This window comes from Nyctereutes procyonoides, unplaced genomic scaffold, assembly GCF_905146905.1.
Source record: "Nyctereutes procyonoides isolate TBG_1078 unplaced genomic scaffold, NYPRO_anot_genome, whole genome shotgun sequence".
In the NCBI taxonomy this organism is placed as follows: Eukaryota; Metazoa; Chordata; class Mammalia; order Carnivora; family Canidae; genus Nyctereutes; species Nyctereutes procyonoides.
The window spans coordinates 18817328-18837158 of record NW_026575048.1 but is presented as its reverse complement, the minus strand read 5'-3'; the positions used below and the strand labels follow the sequence as shown (position 1 = coordinate 18837158).

Sequence of the window (19831 nt, the reverse complement as noted above, 5' to 3'; positions counted from 1 at the left end):
GATTTTTACTGGGATAGAAGATCAGCTTCTTTGATATATAAACATACTTCATGTTGATGCTATTGATGGTGGGTAATAGATACACAGCGATTCCTCATACTCTCTACTTCATTATATGCTTAGAAATTCTCAAAATAAAAGTTTAAAAATTCAAGATACAAGAAGAAACCTGAAAAATAAGTAGGTGCTAAACTGGCAAAGGCTGCCAGAGAAGAGTGTTCTCTGGGTCAAAGGAAGAAGATATGCCTCAATCCAAAGACCCTGGGAGCTTGGCAAGCTACAGCTATTAAAGTCCCAAAAACAGCTAAAGATCTTTCATAGTCACAAGCTAAGGATGAAAAATATTCCAAATAGTAATAATGAAAGCTACTTTCTTGAGCTTCCACTAAGTGCTAAGAGTTAATATGCTTTGCCTCATATATATCTCAGAACAATCTGTAAGAAATGTACAATCATTCCTGGTCTGCAGAGGAGGACACTGATGCACAGAAAATCAGATAACGTGCCACCTCTGATTCCAGAACCTTGCACTTCTTCTTACCTACAATCACATATTCTGCCTACTACATATCCAGATGCCACTATTTTTACTCAAGAGTTCTAAATTCTTGTTCCATTTCAACAATTAACTGGCTATGTGCTTAAGTCAAGTCACTTCACCTTTGGTTACTTCACAAACTGAGACAGAATTCAACGATATTAAGGTGTTCCTAGCTTTTAAACTCTATACCTTTATGACTATATTAATTTTTTCCATACCAGAAATTCATACCTACCATATTTTGTAGGTCATATGGAATAATTTAGACAATTATCTAAATTTGAACTCATTAATTAATCATTCCACAATCAATCACTGGTCAGCTTTGTGCCAGCTACTCTTCCAGGTATTAGAAATACAGTAAGTAAACAAAAAAGTTAAAAATCTCTACCTTCACAGCGCTTAGAATTTAGTGGGGGAAGAGGGACTATACATAAAACAAGTAAGTAAAGAATACAGTACATCAGAATATGATATGGGATGCCAGGGTGGCACAGTCGGGTGGGTGTCCTACTCTTGGTTTTGGCTCTAGTCGTGATCTCAGGGTCATAGGATTAAGCCCTACATCAGGCTTCTGCGCTCAGCTCTGCGCTCAGAGTGGAGTCTGCCTGGAACTCTCCCTCTCTTTATCCCTCCCTCCTTTCTAAAATAAAATAAATAAATCTTTAAAAAAATACATGGTAGGAACTATGGAAAAAAGTAAATCAGAGGAGTTTGCTGATTCCCCCACACCTATTATGAGCAGGGATATGTTAGTCATTAAGGCAAATAAAGACAAACAGTACCTGAGTTCCTGTCCTTGAGCTGATGACACTCTAGTAAACACAAATATGAGGAATTCGAGAAAAGACCAATAAACAAAGTACGATGGGAACACATAGGATACAACCATAAAGCAGAAGGAACTGAACTGCAAGCTGGATGCTGCTCTCTTAAACACACACAACAAAATTAAAAAAAAGAGAATCATGTAAAAAAGAATGAGACCTGTATTTTAAAACCACATTTCAAAATTTTACAAACCTTACTGATGCATAAGGCTTTGTATCTTAAAGAAGATACAAAAAAATAGAGACAAATACTATTTTCCTGTTTGGGAAAAATATTATTAAGGCATAAAATGATACCCAAATTATAGGCTTAATACAAATCAAATAATGAAAATACGTTTCGGAAACATAATCATAAGAATCTCTACTATAATTAAAAGGGTAAGAGGATAAATATGTAAGAAAAAACAAATTTTTAAAAAGAAGAGTAGGGAGGGTAGATATACCCTAATGATTATGAAAACAGTTATTAAAATACCTTTCCCATTTGCATTTCCTTCTACTTACTTCTCTACTATTCTATAATAGCAGCCATGTGGTTGGAGAAGTTCAGGAATACGAAGAGAAAGAAATATTTAATATTTACCTTCTGAATTAAAAACGAGGTTTTGCAGTGAGATAAAAACATTTAAAGTTTAGTTTTCCCAAAGGAAAAAAAAATTTTTTGACACTAATATTTTTTAACCAAACCTGAAAGACCCAGATTATAGTTTTTTTCCATATTCTAGAGCAGAAATTCCTTCTGCATATGATGGCTCCAATGTAAGGCTTGTTACTTAGGATAGAAGGAGGATAAAACCTAGAGAGAGTGTGAATTAAAGCCTCCAATTCCTAATTCTGGCTAGAGGACTGGGATAAAAAAGTGAGACAGACACAGGAGAAATGAGTGGACCAACATTCCCAGTACTCTCTCCAGGTAGAGGCTGCAAAAGGAAAAAATGTTTGATGGAATAAGGAAATCTTAAGAGTTAGAATGGCTTCCGCTCTCTTTCCTGCTGAGAATGTGCCAAGTGTCTGCCTTCCAGGAGCATCCCCCTACCTCACACACCATCAAACTCTCACCTGTCCTCTATACACCAGCCCAAGCTGGAGATAACCATCAAAAAATATGCATGGAAGCATGATCAGATTGAGGAAGGGTGTGAGATCAGCTCTGGAGTCTCCCTAATCTATGCACCATGGAAGGCACTGGGAAATTCCTGAGGGCTCTAAAGTAGTACAGGAAAGGTGATTAAAGATGCTGGATGGGGAGTTTGCCAGAAGAGGTCACTGTGATTAGGAGCAAAATAACTCCATAGTAGAGGCCTGGAAAAGAGACCACCTGCCCAGAGGGCCAATGCAATGCCCTAGCCAGACCTCAGATTATCTGTGATACCTGGGAAGGTGGCCAATGCATCCTGGGAACCAAGAGAACAGATCTCAAGTAACACCAATTGTTAATTTCAGCCACAGACATCTGAAGAACACCTAAGGACAGTTCTGGTAGTAGTAGTCACAACTGCAGGTACTAGTACAACCACTTATCAAAGGAGACACAAGAGAGAAACCAGAGGAGACAGCACCTGGACCATAGGTCCTGACACCCTTCTACCACTACAAGGACACACAAGCCACAGACATGTAACTCTTAAGTCTGGATTCCACTTGGCAAGATGTGAGAGAACAGATATGTGAATGACAATATTCAAACACAGACTGAAATATCCAAAAAGTTTAGTTTAAATTACTATTTAAGAGACTTAGTTTACCAGACTGAACACTCTTCCTCTTGTTATTCAGTGACAAGAGTCCATCAAAACGAAAAGATGAGTTATGGAAAAATAAAGAAGCTACATTTTTCTTTGCACTCCTGAGTATAAGTAAGTTGTAATCCTGCTACAGATTTATGGTGTTTTTTGTATGTGAGAATTCAAAATACCTCTTGGCACATTACAAACTAACATCACTTTAAAAGTAACAGTAGCTTCCTGGTTCAAGATGGCAGCCTTGACCCATTCATCTACCTCTTCTCTGTCTTAAATACCTCATTGTCAGGAGAGCCTGCGAGTGTAAGCAGACCACAGAACAACTGAGTAAAAAAACAACAAAGATGACCAGTACAATTCTGATGGTAAAGAGTAACTGCTGGTCAACATTCACTATGAGTGTAAAGTCTTTGTCAGAGGACTTATAGTATGAACTCTGAGATAGGGATAATAGCATGCTAGGGACAATATCTTTGGAGGGGGGTAAAAAAAGACTAACTCAGAACTAATCCGAACTCTCCCTGCATACAAATTCCTTCCCTGTAGCTGAAATTGAGGGAGGGGCAGGTCCCAGCTTGTTAGCCTTGTCTCCGCAAGTGCCTGATAAAGAAAAGGGAACTCCACCTCCCATTTGCCAAAGTAGAAAGCCAACCAGCAGAGTCCTGTGGTCAGTGATGATATTCAGTAAAGACAATGCTTTGTTAAAGAATATTGACCTTTCTAGAATTATAACAGTTACCAAATGTTAATAACATCAGAATCCCCTAAGTGTTTAGGCCCCACCCCAGACTTACTGAATCAGATTTTTGTGAGGTCAGGAATCTGCATTTAAACTGGATCCCCAAGGGATTGTTATATATATTCTAGCTGATAACCACTGATTCAGACCTTCATTTGAAAATACTGTAAAGGTGAACAGACACAATTTATCAGCTACTTAATAAAAACCAAGAGAGGCACTACGGTGAAAAATCAAGGGCACAATGACCCAAAGAAAAAAGAGTATGGCAACAAAAAGAAATAAGAGGTCCTTAATTTTAATTGGTATCTTCAGGGAGATTCAAGAAGTCAATATTTTCATAAAACAAGAAAAATCTATTCATAAAATACAGTAATCAAGGAACAATAAAGCATTTTAAGAAAATAAAAATAAAAATTATTTTCAAAATGAAATAATCTGACTTCAGTGAATGCCAAGAAGTAGTAAGCCCATTCACTACAGCCATCTCTCCCCCTGAATACAGCTAAAAGCTCTAGAGAGAATACTAAAACCAACTACCTGAAGACTCTAACAAGAAAACAATGGCAGGAGCATTGAGAAGCAAAGGCGAAATCTGAAGGAACAATCAATATGGTAGTGAGGTTACTCTTTTTTAAAAAACCTTTCAGCAACCCTGGTGGCTGAGCAGTTTGGCGCGCCTTCAGCCGGAGGTGTGATCCTGGAGACCCGGGATGGAGTCCCACGCTGGGCTCCCTGCATGGAGCCTGCTTCTCCCTCTGCCTGTGTCTCTGCCTCCCGTGCCTACCCTCCCCCCGCCCTGCCATGTCTGTCATGAATAAATAAATAAAATCTTTTAAAAATAAATAAATAAAAATAAAAAACCTTTCATTTACCACTTGGACATGAGGGTGGGCAGAGTCCCAGAATGAGGCTGCAGGTATACACAGCAAAAACTCCAAGAGAAACCCCCTTTTTCTAGCTAGAGTAAAGGGGCATCTTCAAGGTGGGAAGTTGTGTGTTGGGGTTGGGGGGGGTAGTTCCCAGTTCCCTAATTTTTTTCCTTTCTCTGCCCTGAAGCAAGCCGAAGTCACAAAGCTATATACCTCAGAGGCAGGATACTTAAAAGCCTAAGAGAAAACCTGTCCATCTGTCCCAAGGAACTAGAAAAAGGAGCCAGGATGCTATGTATAGGGGAAATCCTCCCGATGTATTTTTCTTTTTCCCTTACTACTTCAACCCAGGAGGGCCCAATGGGATACAGCAGGGTAACAGTAGAGAGGGGCAAGACTAAGAAAGCAAACCACAGCTTTCTAGTGAGAAGGCCAGAAAAAAACTTCTGGGAGCCAGAGGATATAAGGAAAGTCCCCAAGAGTACAGGGACAGAGAAGATTTCCTGACTCCACTAAGGTACATGCATACAGAAGCAGCATAAAGAAGCACAGGAAAGGCTGGAGGAATGAACAATGATATAACATGACTGACCATAAAGATATAATAATGCGATACCAATTTTTCTCCAAATGTATCCTTAATTTGATGCAATTCCAATCAAAATCCTTCAAATCCTTATTTAACTTGATGAATATATTTTAAGTTATTCTGTAAGAATTAAAAGCAAAATGAGACACATTATTTTTGAAAGGCCAGTAAGAGAAAACTGTAACGTTACAATAACATTAAAACATGATGATAATTAGGCAGTGATACAGAATTAGATCAAAGGAATAATACAAATATGTGTATAAATGGGAATCTTATATATGATAAAAGTAGACTGCCAAAAGTAGGTAAGAAAAGAAACATTCAATAAATACTATCAGAACTTATCAGCTATCTTAAGAAAAGACAGACAGACTTCTATACAATGTCATTTATTTTAAAAATCCCAAAGGATTAGTTACACAAAAAAATATTCAAAGATAAAATTCTAAAAGATAAAAGATCAAAACCCATGAAAGTATGACCTAATTGCAATTTTTCTCATGATTTTTTTAAATTAAAAAAGCCGGGATCCCTGGGTGGCGCAGCGGTTTGGCGCCTGCCTTTGGCCCAGGGCGCGATCCTGGAGACCCGGGATCGAATCCCATATGGGGCTCCCGGTGCATGGAGCCTGCTTCTCCCTCTGCCTGTGTCTCTGCCTCTCTCTCTCTCTCTCTCTCTCTCTCTCTCTCTCTCTCACTATCATAAATAAATAAATTAAAAAAATAAAAAAAAAACTTATAAAAAAAATAAATAAATTAAAAAAGCCTATGAATTCAGGTATGTGTCTGCATTTATTTGATTGAGCAGGACAAATCTTTGGGTATTTCTATCCTAACAGAAGAAATTAGAGGAAATGGTAATGAGAGGAAATCTGAAGGCTTATTTGAAAACTTCTACACATAAAAGGAAATCACAAAATTAAAGGCAAATTAAAAAAGGTAAAAGTATTTGCAAAAAAACATGACAAAGTTAATACTCTGAACATACTAAAAAATTATACACAATGATCTAAAAACCCATAATATTCTGATAGACAAGTGGATAGAGGACCCTAAACATAAAGAAATAAACATTGTGCACATTATCAATTCAGCAAACACTGGAGATGAAGAACATCCAATGTGATAACGTGGCTAAACAGACATCCTCATTTGTGGACACTGAGGAAAAAAATGACAGGATCTTATTGGGCAGCAATTTTACATTAAGTAGCAAGAACCTAGAAAATGTTGAAGATCTCTCAAATTATTACAAGTTAGGAGTGTCTTCAATTCTAGACTCACATTTGACAGCCATGTGACAGGAGGCAAGTCACACACCATGTTGAGCAACAGTTTCTTCAATGTAAAATATGAATACAAGCCACTAATTCTCAAAGTTGTTGTAATATTTTAAAAAGTATCAAAGCATGTAAAAATGTCTTAAAAACGACAGGGTAGAGGGTTGACCCAAAATCTGTGAACTCTGGAGATTTTAGAAGATCCTTGAAATACCCTGATTGGACATGTGTCAATGCCTGTGAAAAGGGACTGCATACAACTTTAGGTAGACCCTCCAATGGGTTCCTGATCCAAAAGAAAACTGAAAATCGCTACAATCAGAGAGTAAAATCAAAGTGAAGATATTCTTCCCAATGTCCAGTTTGATACCTCATACATTTTAAGCCCAAATCAAGAATTCATTATAAAAATTCAGGTAGTATTTAAGATGATATTAAACTTACCCTTATTTATTTCAAAACCCCTCAGATTAGTATTTAGTGATTTCCTAGCATGTATTTTTTAAAGGTTTACTTTATTTATTTATTTATTGGGGGGGAGGGGCACAAAGGAAGAGGGAGAGACTCTCAAGCAGACTCCACATTCAGTACAGAGACCAACATAAGGGCTAGTTCTTATGACCCTGAGATTATGACCTGAGTCAAAACCAAGTGTCAGACACTTAAGTGACTGAGCCACTCAGGTGCCCTGATTTCTCAGTGTATTAATCCATTCTGATGTAGTTGCAAAACGAACCTGAAATTAGGAAAACAATATGACAGTTGTATTTACCTGAATCAATCACATGAAAGTAATGCAATCTACTTTAGAAAATGGAGCAGTAAATAAATTTAATAGATTTAAAATATTGTAAGATAATTATGCATATCTTAATTCACTAATCCATTAAGATATGTGTAATTAATACATAAACCACACAGGGACATTTCTACTGAAGCAAACAAAAACTAGAGATTTTATGTATACATTTTTAATAAAGTGGATATAAAAATTTGTCATTTTCTCCAAAACAATTAAGACTAAGAGATTAATTCTAAAATTTCCATTGCTAGATGATAAACCACTTTTATTTAAAAAAAAAAATTTAAGCCCTAAATGTAAGCCACAGTGATAAAATTCTACCCACTCAAGCATATGGCAAACAGACTAAAAGGGAATTTTAACTATAATGAAAACTAAACAATGAAAAGTACTTGAAGACTTCCACTTCTGGGAAAGAGGAGTAGATACATTTTTTTTCCTATTCCTCTCACAAAAATAAGACTAAAAGTCCTGTACAGCATATGTAACAAATATAAGAACACCCTAAAGGTAAAAGAGAGAAGGCAGACCAGGCAGGGACCTCAGGGTTCAAAGAAAAATAATACGGTAGTGAGTTCTATGGGTTTTCTTTTGTGACTTAAATTTAACTCAGTCTAAGAGCTGAAGAAGGTGGCAACCTGGAAATACTAACATATCCAGACCCCTCAAAAAACCAACCAATCAAACCAAACAAAATCTTATTCTCCTTAGCCAAAAAATCAGAAAGGGGACAGTCTAGATAAAAGTTGTAATACCTAGACAAACATCACAAAAATTTTTAAAAGCTGTGGACCCATCCCCCACCAACAATGGTCAAATGGGAAGCCTAGACTTCCACCCTTGCCAAGCTATAACAGGGAACCCCACACTATCAATGACAGTAGAGTCACAGAAAGACAGCTGGGAGGCATGGTGTTAGCCAAGACCACATGGAGAACTGGACATTCACCTGGAATAACAAGGCTCCCCCTCTCCCTCCCTACGACAGGCCGGTATTAGGAGAGGCCCAGTGAAGTCAGACCTTTCACCACGGCCCTAAAGAAACTGGTCCTCCCCTATGGAAGCCATGTGGAAGGTAGTACTGAGCGCTCTCCTGACCCTCCTAGCCAAGGAAAAGTCAGTGGAAGCCAGAACTCCCATTCCTGACCAATAGTAATGAAGAATTTCCTTCCAACCTGAGAGTTAATGGACTTCGATCTAACCCTGAACTCCAGGCAGTAATGCAGCAAGAAAGCATCCCCCTCTTCATGTTGGAGCAGTGCCAGAGGAAGCCAGTTATAAATCAGAATGTTTAGATAATATCCGGAGTTTCAGAACATAATACTCAAAATGTCCAGGTATCAAATGAACATCATTCATTATGCCAAGAACCAGAAATATCTCAAAATGAGTGAAAAAAGATGAACCACAGATGCCAATACCATGATAAGGGAGATGTTAAGATTACCTGAAAAGGGTTTTGAGCAGCCATCATAACAATGTCTCAAGTTACATACATGTCTAAAACAAACAAGAAAAAAAATAGTCTTAGCAAAGAAAGAAAAGTATAAGTGGAAATTTCCGAACTGAAAAACACAGTAACTGATATAAAAGATTCAAAGAGGAATATGACAGGGGTGCTGGAGTGGCTCAGTGGTTGAGTGATCTTTGGCTCAGGTCGTGATCCCAGGATCCTAGGATCCAGTATGGCATCAGGCTCCCCACAGGGAGCCTGCTTCTCCCTCTGTCCATGTCTCTGCCTCTCTCTCTCTCTCTCTCTCTCTCTGTCTCTCATGAATAAATAAATAAAATCTTAAAAAAAAAAAGATTAGTATGACAGAATGGAAAGGGCAGAGGAAGAAAAACTGAACTGGAAGACAGAACAAAAAAACTGCCCAATCTGAACAATAGATAGAAAATACTGTAAACAAATTAACAGAACCTTGGGGACCTGTGGAATATAACATAAGATTTATCTTTCATGTCATCAGACTCCCAAATAGAAGAAAGAGGGAAGGGCTGAAAAGGACTCTTAAACAAATGTAAAAGCTGATAACTTTTAAGTCTGGCCAAACACATAAACTTAGGAATTCAAGAAGCTAAGTGAATTCTAAATAGAATAAGCCCAAAGCAATTCACAAACAAGACACATCACAGTTACACTTCTGAAAACTAAAGACAAAAAAAATGTAATGAAAACAGCAAGAGAAAAAAATGATGCCTTGCCTAAAAATGATGTTTTATAGCGAAAAGACAATTCAAATGATAGATGTCTCATCTGAAAAAAAGGGATAATGGAAGTAGCACATTTTTCACTGAAGTGCACACCTGATCATCTGTGTTTCTATATCTGTTTTTTTCTTGTTCATGACTCTTCGCATGTGTGGAATCTAGGGACTGAATGTCAGATATTGTGTAATAAAAACTTTAGAGGCTGTGAATGCTCCTCTTTCTCTATAGAAGATTTTCTTCAGTTTCTGGTTGGCAATGGGAGCTAATCCAATCAGCTAACCTGAAGCCAGTTTTCAAACACATTAAGACCTGGTCTATTTCTCTAGTTGCTATGACATAGTTATTCACAGATCTCATCTGAAAGCTGAGGGCATTTACCAGGACTCTTCTCTCTCTCTAGTTACCATTAGACTGCTGAAAACTCTGCTTAGCTTCTCAGCCTCTCAACAGCTGCTTTCTGCTCAATTTTTCTGCCTATTAGTTTGTGCTTACTAATCTGCAACTTTCTAGGGGCAACAGGGTTCAGACTTTTGGGCTCACTTCTCTATGCTTATATTCTCTTCACGGTCTTGGTCACTCAAGTTATAGATGTCTTAGTACCTGAACTCCAAGGCTCTTCACCCCTGTAAGACTGCCAAAAGCTCTCCACAATTTCTATTTCTTAGCAACCACTGTATATGTTCAGCTTCCCGTCTCTTGGTGAGGTTATCTACAAAACAGTGAAAATTCTCCTAGAGATGTATCATGTTCCTTTTCCCATTGATAAAATTCAAAATCCTAAAATAAAAATCTTTAGCAAATTAGGAACAAAAAAAAATTCCCTATTTTGTTAAAATTAGGAACGACAAAAAACTCCCCTACTTTGTTAAAACCTATTAGAAACCAATGGTAAGGGATCCCTGGGTGGCGCAGCGGTTTAGCGCCTGCCTTTGGCCCAGGGTGCAATCCTGGAGACCCGGGATCGAATCCCACGTCGGGCTCCCGGTGCATGGAGCCTGCTTCTCCCTCTGCCTATGTCTCTGCCTCTCTCTCTCTCTCTCTCTCTGTGTGTGACTATCATAAATAAAAAAAAAAAGAAAAGAAAAGAAACCAATGGTAAACATTATACTTAGGAATAAGATAACAGATGCATTTGCATGCAGGTTAAGAACAAGATAATAATGAGGGAAATCACATGTACTATTCAGCACAGTATTAGAAGACTTAACTAATGCAATAAATAAAAAAAAAGAAAGAAAACAAAACATATTCATTCTGGAAAGGAAAACACTCCCAAAACATTATCTCTGTAAGATGTGAATACTTATTCCTATAAAATTAATAGACAACAGAGTGAATCACTACTGGAATTCATGGGAGTACTCAGCATGAGGTCAAGATATAAAAGACAGATGTCTTTAGAGATATTACATTCTAGGTTTGGGGAAATGTAAGGAAGACAGGTAATAACAACAAACAAAATAAATAATCAGCTCTGTTACAAGGTGATAAATGCTATGAAAATGTAATGTAAAATAGGGTAAGGGAAAATCAAAACCAGAGCAGGAAGACTACAATTTAAAAACAATCAAACAAACAAAAAAAAAACCGAATCACTTCATTCTAGAAGAAACAAAAATAAAAATCACCTAGGAATAAAAAATTGTGAAATATGTATAAGGTCTTCAAGTAGAAAACTAACTTTCCAAAAGGACAAAACCTTCAAAGCATAAATGGAGAAAGTCAATATACATATTAAAAATATTAATTCTCCCCAAATTGATATATAAATCCAAATAATATGCTAGCAAAATTTTTCATGCCTCTTATGAAGTAGATTCAAAATACAGAGAAAAGACACACATATATGCATAGATATAAATAACAAAGACCATTATGAAAAAAAGTTTTTTTGTCTTACTAGATATCAAAAACTATTTTAACAAGTCATTGAAAGTAGATGGTAATGGCATATAAGCACAAAAAAGGATCAACAAAACACAATACAAACTGTAGAAACAGCACCTGTAAATATGAGCTATTAGTATATACAAATGTGGTATTAGTAGGAAGGCAGACTATTTAATAAATGTTGCCATGACAAATGGCAAACTATACTTAAATAAAAGTAGGATTTATACTCCGTATCATCAAAAGGCTTTTAAAAAGAAAGAAATAAAATAGCTAAAAATGAAAATTAAGTCTAAAGTTATTTTTAAAAAGCTGGGGGGAGATCTGGGAGAGTTGTTCAATGGATATAAAGGTTCAGTTTTGTGTACACCTGACTAATATTACATTGAACATTACCTAACTGGAATTTAAATAAAACCTTAAAAAAGTTTCAGTTTGAAAAAAAAAAAAGAAAAAAAAGTTTCAGCTTGGCAAAATAAAAAAGTTCTGGAGATCAGCTGTACAACAATGAAAATATATTTAACACCTCTAAACTGTACACTTAAATCAGTTAAGATGTTTTATGTTATGTGTTTTTTACAATTAAAAAAAAATGTTAAGTGAATATTTCTATGCCTGTGAGGAAAGAAACATTTCTTAAACTAAAAAGTATACATACATCATAAAAAGATGGAGAAATGTGCTAATTTTTTGTACAATTTTTGTATATTGGAGGACAATATAATCAAAGTCAAAGCCTAGCAATAACCTAAGAAAAAATATTTGGCATTATATAAGAGAAAAAGAGGATGAGTAATCAAAAGATCCAAAGAAATTAAAACCAGTAAGAAAAATGTTTCAAATCCAACAGGAAGAGACAAAACATATATTGAATATGCAATTCCCATTAGAGAAAATACAAATGATCCTAAAAATAAAGAAAACAAGGAACCTCACTAGTAATTAGGGAAATATTAAAAGACCAAGAAAACATTTTCCACTAGTCAATTCAAAAAATGTTGAAAGCTTGATGATAACCGTTCACAAGTGTGAAACAAAGCTTCAAATACTAATGATGGAGGTATAGATTGAAACAATTGTTCTGAAAAAAAAAAAAGAAACAATTGTTCTGAGAGATAATCTTGCAATATCTTCCAAATTAAAAATGCACATATCATTACTATGTGCCTCCTTATACTAGATGAGAACACTGTCTAGAAGATAGTCTTGACAAAAAGAAGAGAAATCAAACCTGAATCTCATTAAGCATCCATGCCCAACTAAAAGTTGACTGGAAATACAGAGGACAAGAAAAAAGTTAAACAATGTCACAAAATGCAGTAAGCAAGAGCCACAGTGTGGAAAAATCTTTAAGATAAATAGCCCAGTCTCTCCAATCAATATACTGCAAGAATTTTATAAACAGAGAAAAAAATGGGGGCAGGAGAAGAAAAGGGGGTTGAGAAGATAAACAGAGAATGGGAGAGAGGGGAAAAAAAGGAGAAAAACAGATTAAAAGAAACCTTAAGAAAAATAATCACGTACAAATCATTGTGATCCTTATTTGGATCCCAAATCAAACAAGTAAAATAATAAAAATACAGAACAAAATGTTATTGACATTAAAACAATTGAAAATTTGAATACTGGGGACCCCTGGTTGGCTCAGCAGCTTAGCACCTGCCTTCGGCCCAGGGCGTGATCCCGGACTACGGGGATCAAGTCCCACATTGGGCTCACCTCAGAGAGCCCTCCCTCTACCTATGTCTCTGCCTGTCTCTCTCTCTCTCTGTCTCTCATAAATAAATAAAATAAAATTTTAAAAAAAGAAAAAATTTGAACACTGAATATTTAATGATGTCAAAGAATTATTACTCCGAAGTATAATGGTGCTGTTATTGGTTTAAAAAAAAAAGAAAAGGGATCCCTGGGTGGCGCAGCGGTTTGGCGCCTGCCTTTGGCCCAGGGCGCGATCCTGGAGACCCGGGATCGAATCCCACGTCGGGCTCCCGGTGCATGGAGCCTGCTTCTCCCTCTGCCTGTGTCTCTGCCTCTCTCTCTCTGTATGACTATCATAAATAAATAAAAATTTTAAAAAAAATTATAAAAAAAAAGAAAGAAAACACTTATCTTTTCCAGAAATATGTGAAATACTTCAGATCAAATGACATGGTATCAAGGTTTGTTTCAAAATACGAGAGGGGAGAAAGTGAGTGAGAGTACAGATAAACAAGATAGGTCAAGGATTGATAATTGTTGAAAGAGAGTAGGAATTCATTATTCTATTTGCCTACTTTGGTATATGTTTGAAATTTTCCAAATAATACATTTTAAAAATGTATATACCATATGACTCAGCAATTCCACTCTCTTTATCTTGAAGGAACTCTCATGTAGGCACATGAGAAAGCACATACAAGGCTAGTTCTGTCTTCATTGTTAGTAGTTTTAAAAAATTATAAACAATCTGCAGTAAAAACCTTGAGGGTTCAAATAAAATTATGATATAGCCATAACAAAAAAAAAACGTAGAAACTGAAAAAAATGACAGAACACAGATCTAAACATATTGTAGAGTGCAAAAATCATAATGCCCAACAAGTATACTATTTATGAAAAATAATCCACACAATACTATATATTTCCTACAACTATGTGTGCATTTAAATCAGTATATTAGGTTTACCAGGTCAAATTGCCAATATTCTACAATTTCATGCCTTCAAAAATGACAATTTCATGAGATCTGACATAAAAGAGTTTTTCTAATTAACCATACTACCATTGCAGGAAACTCTTTATAGTTATATATAATAGATTCCTGAAAACTTGTATGAAAGACAAAATGTGTGAACAAATGATTTGCTGTTAGAAGGTTAAAACACATGTATGTCCCTAACTTCACCAGACCAGTTATCAACAATATAATTAAAACATTTCTAAATTTTCTTCAAATTCTGTCCTCTTACTTCAACACACAATATGGATTAATATACTTTCATCTGATAAGCATCTGACTAAAGCCAAAGATTTGTACTTTTAATCTTGGTCTTACCTAATATTCAATTTATAAGCATACTTACAATTACCACGATTAATTGAATTTCTTTAATTTTCCACTCATTTTTACAAAATAAGAGCAAGCATTAAAATAGCCCAAGGACTGGGATGCCTGGGGGGCTCAGTGGTTGAGCGTCTGCCTCCGACTCAGGGGGTGATCCCGCGGTTCCGAGATCGAGTCCTACACCGGGCTCCCTGCATGGGGCCTGCTTCTCCCTCTATGTCTCTGCCTCTCTCTCTCTCTGTGTGTCTCTCATGAATAAATAAATAAAATCATTAAAAAAAATATCCCAAGGACTGCATAAATAATTTTCTTAAAAATGGCTACATTTTTGAAACCAAAATATTGTCCAGACACAATTAGGCAATTATCATGTTAGTTGGTTACAAAGTCTTGTTTTTTCATAAGAAAAGCAGGGTATAATGTGCAAAAATTGTATAAAAAAGTCAAAAGCATAGAAACAAAGGACTGTTTGTAATTATAATTATTTTTTATCATCACAACAATCCTAACACCATAAACAGACTTCAGGAAGTGGGACTTTACAAATATTTGCAGGAAATATGCAAGAACTGCCTTATTTTCTGTTCTTCCTCTTAGATCTTCAGTCTATCCCCCATCAATTCATTCTCCACATTGAATATTAAAAACATTTCACACATTTCTCTTTAAAAATGATCTGATCAGGTCATGCTTAAAATCCATTAAGTCCTATGAGAACCAAATGATGTGGTTCCTCTCAGCTTCTTCATACCTCTTACCAATTTTGTTACTACTCTGTGTTCTAGTTCTGTAGTCTTTTTTTCTTTTAACTGTAGCTTCACTTTTTAAAAATTACAGTTTATAAACTATCATACAGTAATTTTACTTTTACATGTGTCTGTGAATTTCAACATACATATAGAATACTGTAACCACCAACATAAGTAGAGGACAGAGAGCCCCATTCCCTGCAAAAAATTTCTCTCATGTTACAGTCACACCCTCCAACTATTCCTAAACCCTCACTGGTCTAATCAGAATGACTGTCTTTTTATCATATACAAGACTGTCAGAAAAATGAAACCATATAATATATATAACCTTTTTTTTTAAGATTTTATTTTTATTTATTCATGAGAGACACAGAGAGAGAGAGGCAGAGACACAGGCAGAGGGAGAAGCAGGCTCCATGTAGGGGGCCTAACACAGGACTCCATCCCGGGTCCCCAGGATCAGGCCCTGGGCAGAAGGCAGTGCTAAACCGCTGAGCCACCCAGGCTGCCCTATATGTAACCTTTTGAGACTAGCTTTTTTCACCTAGCACAATGTCTCTGAGATTCATCCAAGTTGTCACATGTATCATTAATTTATTTCTTTTTATTACTGAGTAGTAATCCACTGTATGGATATACCCCATTTTTAATCTACTCACCCAATAGGAAAACACTGAAGCTGTTTCCAGTTTTTGGTGACTATGAATAAGCTGCTATAAACATGTGTATACTATCAAGTTTTTCTTCTCTAAGGTAAATACCCAGAGGGTGACTGTTGGGTCATATGGTAATATATGTTTAACTATATAAAAAAAAACAAATTAGTTTTAAGAGCATTTAAAAAAAAATCAGTCATGTTAACCTCAACAGTGAAAGTCACATTATGTTGTACTCTGTGATACAATGTAAAGAAAAGGGCAGCCCTCACTTCTTGTGGTATTCTTCCCAAAACACTATGGCCTAAGTCTAATCATTAGAAAAACATCAGACAAATCCAATAGAGCGACATTCTACAAAATATCTGACCAATACTATTCAAAAATGCCAAAGCTATCAAAAAGAAAAATCTACCAAATTTTCACAAACCAGAGTAGATTAAGAAAACATGATAGTTAAATAAAATGTGGGATTCTGATTTGAATTCCAGAACAGAAAAAGGACACTAGAAACAAAAAAATTTGGTAAAATATGAACAAAATCTGGAGTTTAGCAAAAATTAACATACCAATGTATGTTTCTTCATTTTAAAATATATACCATGTTTTTTTTTTTTAATAAGGTGTTAATATAGGAAATTGAGGTACATGGGCATCCTGTATCGTCTTGGTACTTTTTCTATAAATCTCTATAAATTCATTCCAAAATTTCTTTTAAGAAAAATATGTGCCATTTTATACTGCCCCCAGAAATGTATGGTAGTTCCAGTTTCTCTGCATCCTTGTTAGCACCTGGTATTCTCATGAAATTATTTCCTACTTTACTCATTCTAACAGGCATGTACTGATATCTCACTGCAGTTTTAATTTGCATTTCCCTAATAGCTAATGATTTTGAACATCTTTTCATGTGTTTATTTACCAACCTTATATCCTCTTTAATGAAACATCTGTCTTTTACTCATTTTTAAATTGAGTTGTTTGTTTCTTTACTGTTGAGCTTTGACAGTTCTTTATCATATTCTTTTTTTAAAGATTTATTTATTTATTTATTTATTTGTTTGTTTATTTATTTATTTATTTATGATGGGGGCGGGGTGCAGAGACACAGGAGGAGGAAGAAGCAGACTCCATGCCGGGAGCCCGATGTGGGACTCGATCCCGGGACTCCAGGATTGCACCCTGGACCAAAGGCAAGTGCTAAACCGCTGAGCCACCCAGGGATCCCCTCTTTATCATTTTCTTGAGAGAAATCCTTTACTGCATGTGATATGCAAATACTTATTACTCTATGTTTGTAGCTTGTATTGTCTTTTAACAGTGGCTTTTACAGAGAAAGAGCTTTTAATTTCTATTAAATCCAATCTATCCATTTTTTTCTTCAATGGATTGTGCTTTTGGTACCACGTCTGAGAATTCTTTGCTTAAACTCAAGTCACAAAGATTTTCCTTCATGCCTTCTTCCAAAAGCTTTATAGTTTTTCATTTTACATTTAGATATATGATGCATTTTGGGTTAATCGTCATATAAGGTATAAAGTATAAATCAAGATTTATTTTTTTGTATATGAATGCAAAGCCATTTACTCAAAACCAGTTATTCTTTCTCTCCTGAATCGCTTTTGAACCTTTGTCAAAAATCAACTGGTCATATTTGTGTGCGTCTTATACCTGGATTGTCTGCTCTGTTCCAATGATCTATGTGTCTAGATATTGCCCCTTGCTTATATCACACCATCTTTATTTCCACACTGACATCTCTTAGTACTTTCAATATGCTATATGCTCCTTCCTTAAAGACCTTTAGATATTCTGGTTCTGTCTGCCTGCGCATTCTTCTTCCCCCACCTAGTTACTTCTAACTCATCTTTCAGAATTCAGCTTAAATGTCACATTCTCAGGAAAAACTTTCCATCATGACGGTCAAAGGGGTTTCATGACAAAATGAAAAAAATCAAGATATATCAGTTCAAAGGGGCTTCCAATTATCAACTCAGCAAGAATAAGGGCCTACCAAAGCCCTTAAAAAGCTATTCGGATTTTCTAAGCTTTGTCATATCCCTGTGTTTATCTGTCATGACCACCATCCCTTCTCTACCTCTTCCTCCAACCTTTCCCCCATGCTTAAGTGTAAAATCCTAAGAGAAAAAAAAAAAAAGGGGGGGGTGTATTTGCCATCCTGGTGGCAAGAAAGGGGGAGCTGCCAATAATACATCATTCCACTTTAGCCCTGGATAGGTCCTGGAGAGAGAAGATTCCCTAAGGAACAAAAGAAAGGATGGAACAGGATGAACTTCCTGGGGCCTAGAACAAGGAGGAAATTCATCCAGTTTAACAACAAAAAGGTCTATCCCCAACAAAAAAAGCTAAGGCAGTATTGAGAAACAGGATGATCTTTGTATTAAGAAATCACAATTTAAAGAACTGGTGGGTGGGGGAGGAGTTAAGACTTCTTTTAAAGAGCTTCTTCCCTTAAAATGTGATGTAGTTGACAGTAATGATTTCAACACACTATAATCAAAAAGAAGAAGAAAAAGAAGATGCAGCAGCAGCTCCAAATTAACTAATATTTTCTCCTTTTTTTGTATTTAAAGTTTAGTTCGTTAATATACAGTGAAACATTGGTTTCAAGTGTAGAATTCAATGATTCATCACTTACATACAACATCCAGTGGTCATCACAAGTGCCCTCTCTAAAACCCATTATTGGAGAGGATGTGGAGAAAAGGGAACCCTCTTGCACTGTTGGCAGGAATGTGAAACTGGTACAGCCACTCTGGAAAACTGTGTGGAGATTCCTCAAAGAGTTAAAAATAGACCTACCCTAAGACCCAGCAATTGCACTACTGGGGATTTACCCCAAAGATACAGATGCAGTGAAACGCCGGGACACCTGCACCCCAATCTTTATGGCAGCCATGTCCACAATAGCCAAACTGGGGAGGAGCCTTGATGTCCATCGACAGATGAATGGATAAAGAAGATGTGGTGTGTATACACACACACACACACACACACACACACACACACACAATGGAATATTACTCAGCCATCAGAAAGGATGAATACCCATCATTTGCTTCGACATGGATGGAAATGGAGGGTATTATGCTGAGTGAAGTAAGTCAATAGGAGAAGGACAATCATTATATGGTTTCACTCATATGGGGAATATAATGAATAGTGAAAGGGATTATAGGGCAAAGGAGGGAAAATTATTAGGAAAAATTAGAGAGGGTGACAAAACATGAGAGACTCCTAACTCTGGGAAACGAACAAGGGGTAGTGGAAGGGGAGATGGGAGGGGATGGGGTGACTGGCACCGAGGAGGACACTTGATGGGATGAACACTAGGTGTTATACTGTATTTGGCAAATTGAACTTCAATGAAAAAAACGTATTAAAAAAATAAAAAATAAAACACCAAAAAAATAAAATAAAAAAAAATAAAACCCATCCCATCTAGCCCATCCCCCTCCTACGTCCCTCCATCAACCCTCAGTTTGTTCTCTATCAAAGTTAACTAATATTTTCTAAGCATTTATTATATGCCAGGGACTGGGATGGATACTTTACATACATGTTCTCATGCAGTCTTTCCCAAAAGTCTACAAAGTAGACATCCTTATTTATTCTTTATAGAAAAAGAAATTGAGCTTATATAGCTAAGACTGGTTCTATTTCCTCTTTATTCTTATTCTAATGTTTTTATAATAATTATACTCATTCTGAAAAAAAAAATAAAGCAATATATGAAAAACTTCAACTTAAATGAGAAAAAACAACTAAGACACCAGAACTGAGGTGACAAAGATGTTTGAATTATCTAACAAGGATTTTTAAAGGAGCTTTCAGTAAAATGAACCAATAAGCAATTAC

The 19831-nt window shown here is 36.1% G+C and overlaps 1 protein-coding gene across 9 annotated transcripts in view; it reads right to left on the bottom strand.

The window, feature by feature from the left end:
* NCOA1 (nuclear receptor coactivator 1) overlaps nucleotides 1–19831 on the bottom strand; it is a 245257-nt gene that overhangs the window by 152189 nt on the left and 73237 nt on the right. The window contains exon 1 of one of the 9 annotated variants that reach the window (XM_055327205.1): nucleotides 8848–8900. The exons of the other annotated variants lie outside the window; for them this stretch is intronic. The gene's annotated coding sequence lies outside the window, so the exon portion shown is untranslated. Of the gene's footprint in view, nucleotides 1–8847; nucleotides 8901–19831 lie in introns of those variants that run through there. 9 annotated transcript variants of the gene reach the window in all.